Consider the following 19,274-nt stretch of genomic DNA (forward strand, 5'->3'; position numbering starts at 1 on the left):
TCTGCTAACAGATGGCGAATGATAGACTGGCAAAATTGTATCAAGTGTCCACCTCTGAAATCAAGGTCGCACTGTTTGTGCTGCAAGCTGTTAAAAAAAATGGCCGCAAACCGTGTACTTGGACGAGCGACACGCCTCAGTGCATGCCCATTTGAAGCCCTCTGCTGGTACCACTTGCAATAATTCTTCCGTGTCATATAAAGCCACCCCTCCTTCTTCCGGCTCACCTCATGGCCGCCTTGTGAAGCGGCGAGCGAGAGTGCAAATGAAGTGCCTGCGGGGATGTTTATGTTCCAACTCAAGGTTGTCTTCAATCATACGCGGAGCTGTTTGACAGCTTGCAGCAGCGGCGGCGGACTTGTGTTTACCTTTCCTAATTTCTGGCTTTGTGCTCACAATCAGTGGAGGAATCCAACATGGCAACGCTTTGCGAGACGAGGGCTGAGGAATGTTTTCTGGAGGTAAATTGAAAGTGGGTAAATATTTATCTTGTGTATGGTTGCATTGTGTCTCCCTCACAAAAGTGAAAACAGAGGATTGCTTCGAAAGGTACTGTACCATAATGCATTCCATCTTCGATTTGGTCCACTTTCCATTGAGATTAGTTCTAGTTCAGGGGTCTGCAACCTGCGGCTTCGGAGCCACATGCGGCTCTTTTATCCTTATGTTGCGGATGGAAGTGGAAGTGGAAGATGGAATCACACTTTAGGACAATTTAGAGCAGTGGTTCTTAACCTGGGTTCGGTGAATCGGTCTAGACGGAGCCTCTGCCGTGGAGGTTAAGACACACCCGACTCAATATGTCAATTAGTTATGGCACGTCCACCTGGCCATCGCTGGCTCCAAATAGTGCTGCGGGACTGTGTTACATAAAAAAAAAAACTGCGGCAACAAAACAAGCAAAGCATTTTTAATGCTGCCTGAAATAAGGTCAAGTGCTTTTCACTCTGGTATGACTTTTCTCTGCATAGGTTCTGTTTCTATCGAAGGTTATTCAGAGCCTCTGGCGAATTCACATGGCAGCGCAACGCTCCACACCGGCCAATATTTACCTTAACTTTTTTGGGGGTAGACAATGTTGGAAGCGGCTGATATTTAGACAAGGCGGCAGCCTGTTCTCGCACAAACTGAAAGCCTAGGGAAGCTATAATTTTTGGAAGGGGCAGCAACGGCTCTCCAACATTAACAGGAAACGTGCGCCGATTTGGATGTATACACACACACACACACACGGCCTCCACAAATAAGCAAGTCTAATTTCATATCAGCGCTGCAGCTCCACACGTAGAAAAAGAAAGAAAGGGCAGCCCAAAATAGGAGGAAGTGACAGACAAATATACATGCCCTTGATTGCACATCACATTCAAGGCTTTGTTGGCTCCGTGGGAGGCCCACATGGAAAAAGTGACACATTTAAAAGTGGCTAAGAAGCTCGTAAGCTGTCCAGACCTGTTTACACACTCCAGGGCCTCCTCAAAAAAAACAGCGTGAACTCTTATTTTTCTCTGCGGAAAGTCCAGGCTGTAAACTACCAACATCCTGCGTGAGAAAAGAAACATGGTGAATGTTTGGACTACTGCATCGTTAATGGTCCCAAATAAATGATCATGATAAATGATTTTCATTAGAAAAACTTTGATGGATCAACCAAGTCAAACACATGGTTTGGTGAATCTGGATGAAAGTGCAGGTGTGGGGCCGAAGAAAAGGAGACGCAAGGGCTGTGTCGCAAACTTGACTGAACATCGCTTCGCAAAAACAACAAGTCAAACGGAAGGCCAGCGTGCAAAGAAACAGCCCGTTTTTAGTTCCATGGGGAAATTAGGTCAACAAACACTACACATGGTGCATGATTTTACAGTTGAAGTTACAATGTCATCAGTCGAAGCATCCATTCCCAAGAAATATCATTTTACAGTTGCCATCCTCCAGGAATCAGGACCTAGCTTTCTTTTACTTTTGCAAATTATGTAGCCATGTTGGAGGTCTGTGCTTCACTCAGTGACAAGTATAATACCTTTCTACGGGATCATTTGGTCAAGCAACACGATGCAGTTTGTTGTGTTAGATCTCGAAAACCGCTAATGTTGCAAATGGACTTTTTTATTTGACTCTGTGAATGATTTCCATTGCGCAAGGTGGCTATTGTAAATAACTGGCAAGTGGAGCAATTACATCAATCATGACGCATCTTATGTTGTGTCCAAATATAGCCTGGACTATGTCCACTTTTTTTTTTTAACACCTTCTCTGGGAGGGTTTTATAAATTCACGAATATGTCCTGCTTTAATTAATTTTTTATTTGGATTTTCTTTAAACATGAATGGGTGAGGAGGCGTTATCGGTGTGCGTATTGTGGACACTGGTGGGGCGGAGACAAGAGAAGGCAAGTAGAGGCAGTAAGTGCGGACTGTGCGGAGCAGGTGCGCTCAGTTACAAGCGTGATTGCCAACTGTGTGCTTTCATCCATTTGTGTTCATAGTGCATTTAATTGAAAGATGTTTGTTGTTTTTTTTTCTCTTTCTCCTTTCTTCTTTCTACATACATTCTTGCTGCTGGAGGCTGTAAATTTCCCCAGTGTGGGACGAATAAAGGATATCTTATCTTATCTTATCTTCATCTAACTTTGAGAGGATGCCCCTAGATATTGTTCCAGAGGAGAACAGAATCTAGGGGCATGGCTAAAACAAAACAAACAAAAAATATTGATATTGCAATATGCAACACGCATATTGCATTTTGCAAGTTTTCCAGCCCTATTTGAAAATTATTAGATTGAGAATGTCTGGCGCCTTCGATTAACATTTCAGTATCCCGAGGCCGGGCCGAGTGTCTTCTTTTTTGGAAATCAAAATATTATTGGGGCTATTGAAAAAAAAATTGTCCATATAAGATGTTATCAGTGTATTCAATGCGCTGGTGTAGTTGTGATGCTCAAACTGAGCAGCAGTGTCAAGCGGCATTGGCTTCTTTCAAGTGCAGCTCGATTAAAATCACAATGGCTTGACAAAAATAAACGACCAAAACAAAGAGCGTGAGAGTGTGAGCTAGCCAAATGATGTGGCTCACTGGAGCCAGAATGTACATTCTCTTTTTAATTGTGCTGCTCTTCAAAATACAAACAGAGCTGCATATTATCTGATCGTGAGGGCTTCATTGCGTGGGAGCTTATTTGGAGCTTTTCATCTGGGAAGGAACTTGCATACTTGATAACTGCACAGGCGTCATGAAAGGACTAGCTCCACGGGCCTTTTTTGCCCAGATATCCTGAAACAATGAAGTCGTGGCTAGTTATATAAAACACATTTCAACATTCGGTACATTAGATAGATGAGTTAAGTGGCCTTTTTTTATGTACTGTAAATACCCAAATTCACACTTCCACATTTACGGTATTTATAAATCACATTGCTTCGAAATTGGCTCACCATGCATACCACGTTCCACACTCTCTATTCCAGCAGTTTTATTAACCTCTTCATTCCCCAAGTCCGCACTACCTTTTAGTTGATCATCTGTTTAATTTTAGGCCCCATACAGCTGGAACAGTCTGCCACAAATAATTAAACTCACCTCATCCCATTCGAATATCATTGTTGTAAAACTTATTGAGGGGATACTGTTGCCTGATCAGGACACCTGATTTTGGCCTGGAGTTCACACAGGAAGTCAAAGAGCATAAAATACATTTATAAGCAGAGGTGCACATAAAAATGAAGCCTTGGTTCTCAAACGAGCACCAGAGGTTGTTGTTTGGTCCTTATTTTCCGCACCCACCGACCTCATTGATGAACATAAAAACGGATGGCACCAAGGTTTATCATTGATGTGTAGATATGTTGCAGGGATGTCAAACTAATTTTTTGTCGTGGGCCACATTTTAGTTACCGGTTCCCTTGGAGGGCCATTCTGACTGAAACCAAATGAAAAAAAATGTAATAATAATGATTTGTTCAACTATTGTTTACGTTGCTGTAATGAGGGTTTTGGTTACAAGAAAATGCTAACAATATGTCTCTTATTTATTACATATGAGAATTTTATCTTTTGGTAGAGATTTTAGCAAGCATCATGGAAGTTGACATATTTGATTTGCTTTCGCAGGCCACATAAAATGATGTAGCGAGCCAGATCTGGCCCCCGGGGCCTTGACTTTGGCACCTGTGACCTAAAGTTTTTTTCAGTTGTTACTTCCTAAAGATAATCACACCAAGTCTACACAGCTTAATGAAACAATTCCATTTACTGTTTTATAACTGGACATTAAATGACACAAGTGAGTTTGCCGAGGAGATCAAAAGAGTGAGCACTTGGAGACTTACTGCCTTTCTCTCTGATCATTTGTGTCTGAGTATGACCCAATAGTGACATAACACCTTAGCAGTAAATTTAACAATTTGATAGTAACAAAGGTGATAATAATAATAATAATAATAATAATGATCATCATAATTTCAATGAATTGTACCATGTACCATCACCACGATCATTTTAATGCTAAGGTGCTGCATATTGCTGCTGAAATTGCATCATTGAGTTACTCACTAGTCCAAATGCACGCGATGAGGGGAGACAACAAAAACGTCACAACCTCCCCCAAAAGACTTCCAGTAAGTGAAGCCACCTCACCTCATCATGGAGCGGCCATGCCTGACTTTGAGCGGAAACATAAGTTTTCCCATCCCCCAAATCCCAAACACAAAAACACATCGTCACCTGCACTTGGTCAACACACACACACACACACTTCCGTATACACACTTCAAAAGCAAACATACATGCCTGACATACCACAAAATCCCTCACGGAAATAAACGGGCCACTCATAACTGTCCGTCGTTGACAATTGATCAGAGACTTGGATACTACAATCCAAACGCACACATTGTGACTCCCTCCTGACTCCCTTGACCTCCGACCCAGGGTGAAAAGGGTTGTTGTGAGTCGGCGTGGGGTTCATTCCCCGCGCGTGAGGTCATTTCCTGCCCGGGGGACCGCGAGGGACGCAAAGGGGCTACATTGTTTGACCTGAAACTGGGGCTCGTGGTGGGAGGCCTGAAGATGATGATGATGTTGGAGGACAGCCAGCTGGCCAACACAATATTTGCATTTTGTTTCAATAAAGTCCAAATTTACAAGCATCCAAGCATTGCCGTTGAGTAATGGACTGCTCAGGGGTGGGTGAACCAGTGGTTAACACTTCTGCCTTACAGTTTTGAGGTTCTGGGTATGAATCTCTGTGAAGTGACATACTCTCTATTCAAGCTCTTTAGTATCCTTAAAACCCATTAAATACATGTATATAACCATGACCTTTCATATTTTAACTTTCACCCACATTTTTAACACCACTTATCCTGAAAAGAGTCACGGAGAGTTGCCGGAGCCTATCCCAGCTGACTTTGGGCAGAACCCACATCCACACCATCACTAAATGGGAACCGAGTCCACACTGACCGCATACAAGTCAAGCAAGTGCATCACGACACCATCGGTGACTTATTTTAGCTTTCAACAATTTATTATCATAAAAGGAGGCAACAAACTGCATGGATGGGACGAGTCATGCATCTATTGCCGAAGAGTATAATCATACCCTGACAACTCATTTACGCTCATACAGTTGTAAAGGTGGAATTTTCTCGACGATGCATTTGTAAACAAGACAAACAACAGTCGGCATCTCAAGAGGCACATCTGGCTGCGCTCGACACGAGGGGCCCTTTGTTTCCATCCACTTGTTTGTTAATGTGTCACAACAAGGGAAAACAATGCAGACGGGATGTTTAGCCTTCGCTATATTGCACTTGGAATGTTTACACATGGCTCTTTTCCACGTACACATTACATGGTCCACAGTATGGCAAAAAAAAAAAGATTTTCACTCCAATTGTCTACATCAAACTGTGGAGCACAGATGTTTTAGAAACATATTCAGTTATGGGGATGATTATTCTTTTATTCACGTTTCATTGAAAAGAGAAGCATTAGTTTCTGGATAAAAAAAGATCTGCTTTCAAACAATGTGATGTTTAAGTATGCCCACATCTGCTTAGCGCCTCTCACTTTGGGGAACTTCAGAATGGAAGAGAGTCCAACCCCTCTAACGTGGACTGGTACCAGAGCCTAAGATGGAGGCGAGCCCGACTATATCACGTCGGAACTTCTCTGCCTCAGACACCAGTTCCGGCTCCTTCCCTATCAGAGAGGTAACAGTCCATGTCTCCAGAGTGTTTGTAGCCAGGGATTGGACTTCCAAGGTCCCTGCCTTTTGCCGCCACCAAGCTCACAGGGCACCTAACCCCTTTGGCCCCTCCCACAAGTGGTGAATCCATGGAAAGTGGGACCCACGTTGCCCGGCCACCTTGCGCTCACCAGCAAGCCCCACCTCCAGGCCTGGATCCAGAAGGAGGCAAGGGAAAATGTTCCAATTATTTCAATCATCCTTTGGGCTCTCTGAGCCATGCTCTGTCTGGTCCACAAAAAATGTCTAGAGCAACACACGTACAGCGCACTTGTTAAGAAATAATTAGATAAATGAATTTGTAGTGTGCGCAGAAATTGTGCTACAGCTATTTAGACGATTAACAAAATGATAATGTCATTCAAAACCGTGTGTGGGTGTGTAGGGAGGGGGGAGGGACGTGAGAGCGCATATCTCCTTTCAGCCAGCCAGTTGTGAAGAGGCCGTGAAGTAGGTTGCAAGGAAAGACCCTTTAACGTTTCCTGCGGTACGCCCCCTTTAATTCCTTTCACAGCCAAAGCTTTAATTCACACAGACAAACTGGGGCATTGTATATATTTAAGACTATCATAAACATTCCAGAAAATTGTGAGCGTGGCTGCTTTCGGTGGACAACAAAGATGTGGTGTTGCAGTACACACTGCTACATACACACACACACACCTGCACAGGAGTCTGTGTGAGATGTGGGAAAGCTCTGCAGGCTACTTGTAAAAAGAGTACTCTCCCTTTCCGTGAAAAACACAACAATTAGTGTAGCACAGTATGGTCTGATGCACAGTGTATGGCGGCTAACCTGCTTTGTGTCGTTTTATACGTCTCTGGGTGAGGCACAATGGGTCCGATCAGCATCAAAAACTTCAAAATTTAAGACAAAAATATTTTGATTCCACAGTGGGGAAATTCATGGGTGACAGCACAAACAACAACAAAAGCATTATTACATAAACCAGAGGAGAGACAAAGACGTATGCCATGTTTCTGGCCTGTTTTGTACCCACAAAACATACCGGCCTTTTAGTGTAGCTATCATTTTTCCTTCATTTATTTTTTGGGTAAGGCATCAATCCATTTTCTATTATTTCTCTGTGGGTGGGGTGAAGCTATCCTGGGAGTTTTGGTCACCAGTCAATCACAGGGAAAGAACATCAAATAATTGAATATATATTCAATTGACTTTTTTTTGTTGTTTAACCAGATAAGAGAATGGAGAATAGTTTCTCATTTACAGTCAAACAATTTGTCATACTTTTTCTTTATTTTGCCAAAGTTGCTGTGCCTCACATAAGAGAACCTCTGGTTTATATTTTTGTGTATTTCTTTGGGGTGTCTGCCGAAATTTAGTCATATGGAGGAATGGCACATTTGATATTCAGACACTTGGTGTTTTTAAAAAGCCAGACTACTATTCCAAATGTTTCTGTACCTGCGCATGTCCATGCATACTGAATGGATTTGTGTTTGTGCAGCCGTCGTTAGGTGTAGTGTTTTCGCTGTTTCTTTTGGGGCTTTAAGCATCTTTTAACCGAGTGACTAATGAAGTTGATTATTTCTAGCTGTCAAACAGACATCCTGCATGGGCTAAAAAGTCCATATGCGCCGCACTGGATGACCTCAACTCAATGCCGTAATCTGAAGGGGGTGGGTGGGGTGGGGGGATATGGCTCCCATGAACACTCTGTGCATACATGAGTGTTTTGGTGACAGATGGCGTCATGCAGGGCTGACAAAAGTATAACTCCATACTTAAGTGAAAGTTACTTATGATACTTGTGTAAAAAATGGACTGGTAAAAAAAAATTATACAGTAATCCCTCGTTTATCGCTGTTAATGGGGACCAAAATCACCCGCGATAAACGAGAATCCGCGAAGTAGCAACCAATTAACATATACAGGTAAAAAATACATATATGATACAATATGTATTTATTTATTTAAGTCCGCAAAAGGTCCGGGAGAAGCGCAAAACAACAGCGAGTCCCATAGAACAACATATACAGTACTGTACTCCATGTATGTGGGAAAAAAAATCATGAATATCTTTGAAAAAAAATCCACGATGCACCGAATCCGCGATAAACGAACCGCAAAATCGCGAGGGATCACTGTATATATTTTTAAAAACCCTTTAATTACGTCAGTGCCAAATATAAAATGTAAAAATATATTTTTACTGTCAATTATGTAGGCTACATTATCTGTTGTATAACCTGCCACAATGTAGGAAATAAAAGTAAAAAGTCAGGAAAAATAGTAATCGAGTACAAAGTATTTGTACTTGATTACCTCCTACCACTGTCGTCATGCCAACAAAGGCCAATTTTGTCTGCTTTTGCCACACACAGAATCATTCATATAAGCAAAACAGCACATGCATATTTTATGTGCAAGTCTCTTGGCATGAGTCCCTCTCGGTCAAAGGTAGTCAAAACCTGACCCGCCAGAACTGATGAGTGACGGAATCCAATTGCAGTCTTTATGCTGCCTCTCTTTGTGCTCATTTGCGAGGGTATTCCGCTTCACTGATACCACATAAAAAACACAACAAAACACTATGTGAAATAGTTTCAAGCTCCGAGGCCTCTTGCTGATTGTTGATGTTAATTGAGCGTGATTACGTTGGCGCGACACATTTGATGTGGGCCCCAATGCCACTACGCACGTGCGAATGCCATCAAATGGTCGCTTTGTCATGTTAAGATCATGTGCCGAGAGCGCTGTGAACGGCGTGATTTCAAGTGATATGTGAAACATCAGTGGATGATGGAGTGAGGTTCTGTTACACAGCAGGAACTATGTGACATCACCACTGGCAGTACTAATGAGGAAAAATGTGACGGTAACCATAGAACAGGAAATGGAATATAGCATAGTGGTCCAGTATGGTAATAAATCAGCGTTTTTTTCGCTTTGTTCCTCAAACACATTTTTAACCTCAAGCAAATCTGCCTTTATGTCTCCATATGTCTGCTTATCAACATTTCATACAGTTCACCGAATAACATGCAGGAAGATAGATTCCTATTTCCACACAGTCAGTACAAGAACACCGTGAAGCAATGTCAAGTAACTAAATGAATGTAAAAAGAAATAAAGATTGATAAATTAATTTTTAATCAAGACAGGATAGATATTTTTTCGTCGACTTCATGATTTGGACCTCCCAGTTTGACTGGCATTCCAGTGCACCTTATCTGCTCCAAATTCACAATTTCCTGGAATGCAGCACTAGTTCACAACATACAATATAGGTACTTACATTGTACATTAATAAGCTGCAATAACAAGTTTTTTGTGGCTCCAAAACTATTCTCCATATTATTACAGTATTGTTTTCTCAATTAAATGCAAAACCGACATGGCACGAATGACATTTGTCAGTAAAATTGACAAATCCAACATTCACTAACTTTGCAAGCATTCGCTGCTCAGTGAGATGCCAGCGATTGATTAGCTAAACTGTGACGTAGCTCGCCTGTCTTTGTGATGGATAACGTTAGGTGAAGAAGTTATTTGTTTTTTGTTGATCTGAAAGACACACATGAAAATCACGGATGTATCTGTCTGAATAATTTTGACAAAAAATCTTTCCAATATGCGACAGCCAATAGCGAGTATGACTCGCCTTTCAATGGCTCCACATGATGGCAAGAAGAAGCAAATATGTCTGCATGCATTAGCTCACATGGCGTCTAAGACAGTAAGGTCCCGCTTGCTTTAATACAAGTGTAACCAAAACATGTTTGGATGTAATTTTTCTTGATAAACCATATATACTCTTCCATCTGCCCACCACTGGTACGCATTAAATTTGACTGGAATCAAGTTGTGACTCGAGTTCCCTACCTCTTGTTAACTCCATATGATGACGGCATTGAGATATCCAGAATTCACACATTACAAATGGAAAAAAAAGTCTTAATTATGCGTGTGTTGGGATGCATTGTTTGTCCACTGTGTCGCCATTCCCTTTTTGTTGTTCCCTTTTTCAGCGTGGACTGGGCGTCTCGCTAATTGGTGCACCTGGCCTCTCTGACACACCTGCGAGTCTTTTACTCATCAGCCACTTCCAGCATAAAAGCCAGCCTGAACAGCCAGCCACCTGTTTGCCAGGTCGTCAGCATTCTTTCCTGCTATACTCGCTCCTGCCAAGCTGCTACACTCCAGCATTCCTGTACTCCTCGACTTGGTTCTTTTTGACTCCTTTTCAGTTTCTGCCACCTAGACCTGTCCCACTTCTTGGCAATAAACCATTCAGAGTTCATTGTGTCTGCGTGTGGATCCTGTGCTCTGTTTCCACGAAGCCTAACAGCATGCGTGCTCCCATGCCTCTGTCAACAAGGCCTCTTTGGTGGCCTTGTTGACAACATGTCCATCTCCACCGTGGCAGGGCCAAACACGCCACAGTTTCCTTGTGTATTCCAAATAAAGCAACAGCCTTGCTCCTTCTCTCCCATGCTCATGGAAGGCAAACATTCCCCAACTTCATTGTGTAGACTTTCTCCATGCGGCCGGGGAAGGGCACGCTCATACGGAGGTCTTTGAGACCACACAGGGAGACGTGTGAAGATCTCTCGCTACGTTTTCCCTCCTTCTCATTCACGCTCTCTCTCGCTCTCTCTCTCTCTCTCTCTCTCTCTCTCTCGCTTTTTCCACAATTGCCCTCTGTCACCCTCCCGTCCATCTGTCCTCTGTTGCCCGCCTTTATCTGCACTCCGCGTTGTTTGTTTGTGTGTGTTAACGTGAAGTGGAGAGGGAGAGAGAATGGTCGTTTGTGATGATATTTGTGCCTGGGAGACCACCCAAGTCAGACATCAGGATTTCTCGGGGCTTTATTTTTCAACGCCTCCACTCTTCCCAGAGTCTGACTTAGATTAATCCCACCGATGGTCACAGCGTGTGTGATTTGCTGTATGCGGTGCTCAGGTGGAAGACATGGCACAATTGTGCTGCTGAAGGCTGACACGATTTTGTTAAACTCATTAAGGTTACTGGTTAACACATTTGCCTCACAGTGGAGTGGTTCCAGGTCTGAATCAAGACTCAGAACTTCCTGGATGGAGTTTGCATGATCTCCCTGTTTCCAAAATATACATTAGATTCATTTATATGACATATTGCAGGCATGAATGTGAGTCTAAATGGTTGATGATCTCGATGCCGTTAGCTGATGACCAGTCCAAGGTGGACCCCACCTCTTGCGCAAAAACGGTTCCCCACAACCATAATGAGTACTATATTTGGGGGCCCACAGAGTTTGCCTTGTTTAACAACGTGCAGCAATGTGGAATTCAAAATTCTGAGGTTCTGGGTTTGAATCCTTGCTGCGGCCTTTCTCTGTGGAATCTGACTGTTGAATGCCATTGACTGTATATGCCCTCAAAGTGCAGCGCAAATTCAGTCTCTTTTCCAAAATCAGCTGGGATGGATACCAGCTCATCTGCATACAATGAGGAGAAGCACAATAGAAAATGAATGGACGGATGGTGTGATATTGTTTGTGTGATGCCTTGCGTCTTGTGTGCAGCGTGACTTGTGATTCAGTTATGCTTGCAGTCAGAAAGGACCACTTACCAGAAGCAAATCCAGAAGATAATTAGCTTTTTCTGTCCTATGTGTTTTATTTTTATTGCAGACAGAGTAGGGACTCAATTCCAAAATGAATAGATTCCCCGATTAGGGTTTCTTGGAGGAACGATAAGGATATAAAGTCTATGAGCCAGCTGGTGTGACATGGTAGCTGATACTGTCCTGATATGGAGGCCTGGGTGTCACATTGGGTGGCGCTCTGTGTGAGCCCAGAGTACTCACGGTGTCTCGGACCACACACATGCATGCACAAATAGAGGGAAGGAAAGACGGCACATGTGAAGAAGTGAAACACGACCAAGGATGAAGTTGTCTTGTAGGTGGGGTCACTTGATGGGAGTTGAGGGTGCATTACCATCACATGTCATTTACAATAATGAAAATGAAGCGATGTTAATATGTTCTCATCAATTCAATATGATTGTGTGTGAATATATATACTGTATATATATTATTATTATTATTATTATTACTGTTGATGTTGTTGTTGATACTAATAATTCTACATTGATGATTAACTTAGATTATATATATGTATATATATATAGATATATTTTATATATCTATATATATATATATCTATATATATACGGTATATATACTGTATACTGTATATTCAGTATATACAGAGAGAGAGAGAGAGAGAGAGAGAGAGAGAGAGAGAGAGAGAGAGAGAGAGAGAGAGGGTCTTCTGGTCTTCTGGTCGCCTGGTCCTACTTTTTATGGTGCACTGTAAAGTTTTCCAGCTTGGGCTGCTGTGTAAATGCAAGTAGTACAGCGCAGTGCAGTGAGAGGCAGAGAAATGTGTGCTAAATGGTCCATAAGCGTGGCTTGGCTCGGCCCTGTAAACGAACCCCTTCGCCCCCTTTCTCTCCCCTCCTTCGAATTCCATATGGTGAATGTGTGTGTGCTATACGCATGGATGCATGACCTAGTCCTCAGCAGGACACCAGCCTGCTGGATACTACCCCGTTAAAACACACATCTACACACGTATAGACACATATGAAGAGCGTCAAGCATACAAGTAGTTTAAAAAAAAAATCAATTTTCTTATTGTCGACCTAATTGTGTCGAGCAGTGGTTCTCAAAGTCTCTACCTTTGGTCTTTGGGACGATTAAAAGCTCTGATAGGATTAGATTTACCATAAATCAGAATTTCCAGCATTAATAAAGTTGTGATTGTACGGGAAACGTCCTATTTTTTTCAAGAGCAAAAGGCATGAATGATGACTTTTGTTCCCTCAGTACACTTAAACTTTAGCATCAGTACCCATTGTCACGTTGTGCCCGAAGCGATAAAATGATCGCTTCGCGCACAACAAGATAATGAGGTGGATCCCCGAAATAGCAGACAGAGAAAAGATGGTCCGAGAACAAATGAGTTTTAATACAAACACAAAATACCCGTCCGGGAGCAACAAACAGAAAACGCTGGTCAAAATCAGGACCAGGAATAAAAGGAAGTAACAGAAAACGCTTGCGAGAAAATGGCAAGGAATATAGTTGGTAACAATTAGGAATTGACAATAGAGGATTAAACGACGCGCAATCACAGTCACAAGGCTACACGGCAACGAATAGATTTGGGCAATAATCGAGAGAGTTGGCACGGCGTTGAATACTCCGGCAGTAAGTCAACTGTCCGAGCACAAAGATAAAGCCTGTGTAATCAGTCCTAGATGGGTGACAGGTGTGTCGGCGGTAGGCAGGAAAAGCCTGCCCCCTGCTGGCAAACACGGGACGTGACAGTACCCCCCCCTCAACGGACGCCTCCCGGCGGCCTACCCGGCTTGGTCGGATGAGCTGCGTGGAAGTCGCGCAGAAGGGACGGATCAAGGATCCAGGAGCGGGGCACCCATTGCCGATCCTCAGGCCCGTAGCCCTCCCAGTCGACCAGATACTGGAACCCCTTACCCCTGCGCCGAGAGTCCAGGATGGTACGAACCGTGTACACCGGGTCACCGTCGACGACCCGCGGAGGGGGGGGCGGAGCGGAAGGCGGAGCCAAGGGACTGGAAACCACTGGTTTGAGCAGGGAAACGTGGAACACGGGGTGAACCTTCATGGCGGGCGGCAGCCGGAGCCTGACCGTGACGGGGCTGACGATGGACTCGACCACGAACGGTCCAGTGAATCGGGGCCCCAGTTTCGCGGACGTGCCGGCCAGGCGGAGATCCCTCGTAGCCAGCCACACCTCCTGCCCCACCACGTAAGTAGGTGCCGGGCGCCGACGACGGTCTGCGATCTGCTGGTTCCGGGTCGCCGTGCGGGCCAATGCAGCTCGGGCCTCTTTCCATACGCGGTGGGCTCGCTTGAGGTGATGCTGCACAGACGGGACCTCCACCTGTCCTTCCTGGGACGGGAACAGCGGCGGTTGATACCCGTAGGCCGACATGAAGGGGGACCTACCAGTGGCTGAAGAGACGAGGGTGTTGTGTGCGTACTCCACCCACGGTAGATGGTCGACCCAGGAGGAGGGACTGCGCAGGCATACACAGCGGAGGGCCGCCCCCAGATCCTGGTTGGCACGCTCGGCTTGTCCGTTGGACTGGGGGTGATATCCCGAGGTCAGACTGACCGTGGCCCCGAGGGATCGGCAGAACCGCTTCCATACGCGGGACACGAACTGGGGCCCCCGGTCCGAGACGATGTCCATCGGGATCCCATGGAGACGGAAGACGTGTTGGACTAGGAGGTCGGCGGTCTCCAGTGCAGACGGCAACTTAGACAGCGGAACAAAATGAGCCGCCTTAGAGAACCGGTCCACGATGGTGAGGACGACCGACCGCCCCCGGGATGGAGGAAGGCCCGTGACGAAATCCAGGGCGATGTGTGACCAAGGTCGAGGAGGGATGGGCAATGGCTGGAGCAGTCCTGCCGGAGGCCTATGTGAGACCTTGCCGCAGGCGCAGGCGGAGCAGGCATTGATATAGTCCACCACATCCTTCCGAAGCTCCGGCCACCAGAACCGCTGGGTGACGAGATGCACAGTCCGGTTCACCCCAGGATGGCAGGCCACCTTGGACCCGTGCCCCCACTGCAACACCTCCGAGCGCAGAGGTGGGGGTACAAACAACTTCCCTGCGGGGCATCCAGCCGGGACCTGGACACCATCCAGGGCTTCCTGGACCTTCTGTTCGATCTCCCATCTCAACGCCCCCACGATGCACCGGGTCGGGAGGATGGTCTCTGGTGACCGGTCCCTCTCCACGGGGTCGTGGAGACGGGAAAGGGCATCGGGCTTGGTGTTCTTAGAGCCAGGAGAGTATGTGAGGATGAAATTAAACCGGGTTAAGAATAGTGCCCAACGGGCCTGACGGGGGTTGAGTCTTTTAGCAGAGCGGAGATATTCCAAGTTCTTGTGGTCGGTGTAGACCGTGAACGGTTCCTTAGTCCCCTCGAGCCAGTGGCGCCATTCCTGTAGGGCGACGATTACAGCTAGCAGTTCACGATTGCCCACGTCGTAGTTGGACTCTGCTGTACTGAGTCGACGAGAGAAAAAGGCGCAGGGGTGCAATTTCTGGTCGACCGGGGAACGCTGGGACAGAACGGCCCCGACCCCCGAATCCGAGGCGTCCACCTCTACGATGAACGGGAAGTCCGGGTTAGGATGTTGCAGTACCGGGGGATTTGTGAATGCGGCCTTTAGGCTGGAAAATGCCGACCCCGCAGCCGAATCCCATTTGAATGGGACTTTTGTGGACGTCAGACGGGTCAACGGGAGTACCTTTTGGCTGTAGTTGCGAATAAAACGACGGTAGAAGTTAGCGAACCCCAAGAAGCGTTGCAACTCCTTCCGGTTAGTCGGTGTTGGCCAGTTCGTCACCGCCTCCGTCTTGGTGGGGTCTGCTCTCAGCTTGCCCTGCTCAATTATAAACCCCAGAAAGGAGATGACAGGTACATGGAATTCACACTTCTCTGCCTTGACGAAGAGCTTGTTCTCTAATAAACGCTGCAATACCAGCCTGACGTGTCGCTTGTGTTCTTGAATTGATTGGGAAAAAATTAAAATATCGTCGAGATAGACGAAACAGAAAATGTTCAGCATGTCTCTCAACACGTCGTTGATGAGATTCTGAAAAACGGCGGGGGCATTTGTCAGCCCGAAGGGCATAACCAGATATTCAAAATGGCCGAGCGGGGTCTTAAAAGCAGTCTTCCACTCGTCACCTTTCCGGATGCGAACCAGGTGGTAGGCACTGCGTAAATCTAATTTTGAAAAGACTGTGGCTGACTGTAAAGGGGCGAAGGCGGAGTCTAGCAATGGTAGCGGATACTTATTTTTTACTGTGATGTCGTTCAGACCCCGATAATCCACACACGGTCGCAGGGATTTGTCCTTCTTTCCAACAAAGAAAAACCCCGCACCTAACGGCGATCGCGATGGTCTAATTAGACCTGCAGCGAGCGAGCTGTTAATGTATTCCGTCAGTGCCTCGCGCTCGGGTTTAGACACCTGATACAGCCGTGAGGTTGGCAACGGAGCGCCCGCCCGCAGGTCTATGGCGCAATCGTAGGGTCGGTGCGGGGGCAAAGAGCGTGCGCGATCCTTGCTGAACACTTGACGCAAGTCATGATAGCAGTCTGGCACTCCGTCAAGGCAGATAGTTTCGGGGATGTCGTCACCGGCGCGTTCGTGCTGCCCTACGGCTGATCCTAAACAACGTTCATAACAGTTCCGGCTCCAACTCTCTATTGCCGGACGCTCCCAGGAAATTACGGGGTTGTGAGTCCTGAGCCAGGGCAAGCCGAGAATAACCGGAGCGTTACGGCACTGCAATAAATCGAACCGTAGATGCTCAACATGGTTACCGGATAATTTTAGTTTTAGTGGTTCTGTTCTTTGCGTCACGACCCCCAGGAGGCGTCCATCGAGATCACAAACCCGCTTTTTATCGGCCAACTTCTCGACATAACAGCCCAGGTCGGCGGCGAAGTCGGTATCCATAAAACAACCATCAGCCCCCGAGTCTATCAGAGCCCTAACCCGCCGCGACCGGGGCCCCTCAAATATCTCCCCCTCGAGTTCCAGTCTCCCGGTGTGTCCCGGCCGGGAGTCAGTTCGCCGAGGCGTGGGGGACTCTGCGCGGGGTCGGGACTCACAGTTTTTGGAGGGCGAGGATGGGGAATGTTCCGGTCGGCTGGGAGCAGCATGAGGTCCTCGTTGACAGCTGTCAGACCGAGCCCGATCGTTGAATCGGCGCCGTCTCTGCTCCGGTCCAACGTTTTCGCCACCCAGCTGCATCGGCTCCTCCCCGCAGTACGTGGCACACCGGGACGGAGAACGATCACCTCCCCGCTCCCGGTTTCTCTCTCTCAGGCGGTTGTCCAATCGCAGGGAGAGCTCGATTAACTCCTCCAGGTTGGAGCTGTGGTCGCGAGTCGCCAGCTCATCCTTGAGTTCGGTGTTTAATCCACGGCGAAACAGTCCGCACAGCGCCCGGTCGCCGTAGCCACTCTGGGCGGCCAGAATCTGGAACTCGATGGAGTAGTCCGCCACCGATCGCCTCCCCTGGTGGAGTTCAAGTAGCCGGCCCTCAGCCTCTCTGCCCCGCACGGGATGGTGGAACACCCGGCGAAACGCCGCCACGAAGCCGTGGAATGAAGACCGGAGGCTCGGCTTCGCGTCGCTTGTCGCCATCGCCCATGACGCCGCCGGACCTGTCAACAGGCTCATAATATATGCCACCTTCGCGGCGTCAGTAGCATAGAGGTAAGGTTGCTGGTCGAAAACGAGCGAGCACTGGTGGAGGAAGTACCCACACTGCCCGTGCTCACCCCCGTAACGTGGGGGGTGTGGAAGCGAAGGCTCCCTCATCATTGTGGGAAATGATGCGGGTGCCTCAGGGGTGGCAGGACGAATCACGGAGGGAGGTGCTCTCCGTTCCTCCACCCGTACAAGACGGGGTTCGAAATCATCGAACCTGTGAGCCAGCATGGAAACCGCGCTGCTGATTTCCGAAATGGCTTGGCCCTGCTGACTTAACTGTTGCTCTCGGCAGGACAGAACGGAAAAAATCTTTTCTAAGTCTGCGGGATCCATGGTGGCCGGAGTATTCTGTCACGTTGTGCCCGAAGCGATAAAATGATCGCTTCGCGCACAACAAGATAATGAGGTGGATCCCCGAAATAGCAGACAGAGAAAAGATGGTCCGAGAACAAATGAGTTTTAATACAAACACAAAATACCCGTCCGGGAGCAACAAACAGAAAACGCTGGTCAAAATCAGGACCAGGAATAAAAGGAAGTAACAGAAAACGCTTGCGAGAAAATGGCAAGGAATATAGTTGGTAACAATTAGGAATTGACAATAGAGGATTAAACGACGCGCAATCACAGTCACAAGGCTACACGGCAACGAATAGATTTGGGCAATAATCGAGAGAGTTGGCACGGCGTTGAATACTCCGGCAGTAAGTCAACTGTCCGAGCACAAAGATAAAGCCTGTGTAATCAGTCCTAGATGGGTGACAGGTGTGTCGGCGGTAGGCAGGAAAAGCCTGCCCCCTGCTGGCAAACACGGGACGTGACACCCATGGTTGTTATGGTTGCCTTTGGCTCAACAGGGCCAAATTTCAGCAAGAAAGTGTGTGTAGTATGACATCATTCTTGATCATGGGTTATTTTGACAAAAGATTATTATTACAACACCTGCAAACTGTTTTAAATTGTGTGTTGGGTGGGGAGGGGGTATGCACAATATGCCAATACAATCTGGAATTGATGATAACAACTACAAATGAGCAAAACAGAACGCTCTTTATCTGCTCTCAAGTGTAATAAGATAAGTGTAAATACGTTTCCATTTCACTGCAGGAGAAAACGAATAACTCCATCATAAATTTGTGTTTGGCCTGTTCAGCCCCTACAGCATTTTATTTGATATTCAAAAATATAGTTATACTGTAAATTGTTTCCCCCTCCCCTTATATGTATTAGTCAAGCCACTCTTAAGCCCCGGGAGAAGGAAAAATCCTGGAGCTGTACCTGATTCGTCCTACTTTTCTGCCTTTTATCCTATGTTGTATATTTTTCCTTCCTAACCTCCTTCCTTTCTTTCTTACATATTCCTTCTTTTTCCTCACTTCCACCATTCCTTGGCTGAAACCAACTTTTCTGCCGTCCTTGCATAAGGTTGTATGTCGTAAAAACATATCAACATACAATAATACACACGAGTACTTATCAATAAAATAACATTCTAAATACAGTACTGTACTGTAATCAGCAAACCGGGAAAAGTTTCACGACAACTCAATTCGTATTTCGGTCCTGCACTTTCAACAGAGCCTTTTATTTTTTTTTACAAACCTAAGAAGATTACCACTATGATTACAATAGTTATTTTTGTTTTGAGTTTCTTTTATATTTCTAAAATCTATTTTGTATTGATTTCTTCTTCGTGTACAGTACTTTATTTTGTGCATCTAAAACT

Source organism: Hippocampus zosterae, chromosome 6 (assembly GCF_025434085.1).
Source record: "Hippocampus zosterae strain Florida chromosome 6, ASM2543408v3, whole genome shotgun sequence".
Lineage (NCBI taxonomy): Eukaryota > Metazoa > Chordata > Actinopteri > Syngnathiformes > Syngnathidae > Hippocampus > Hippocampus zosterae.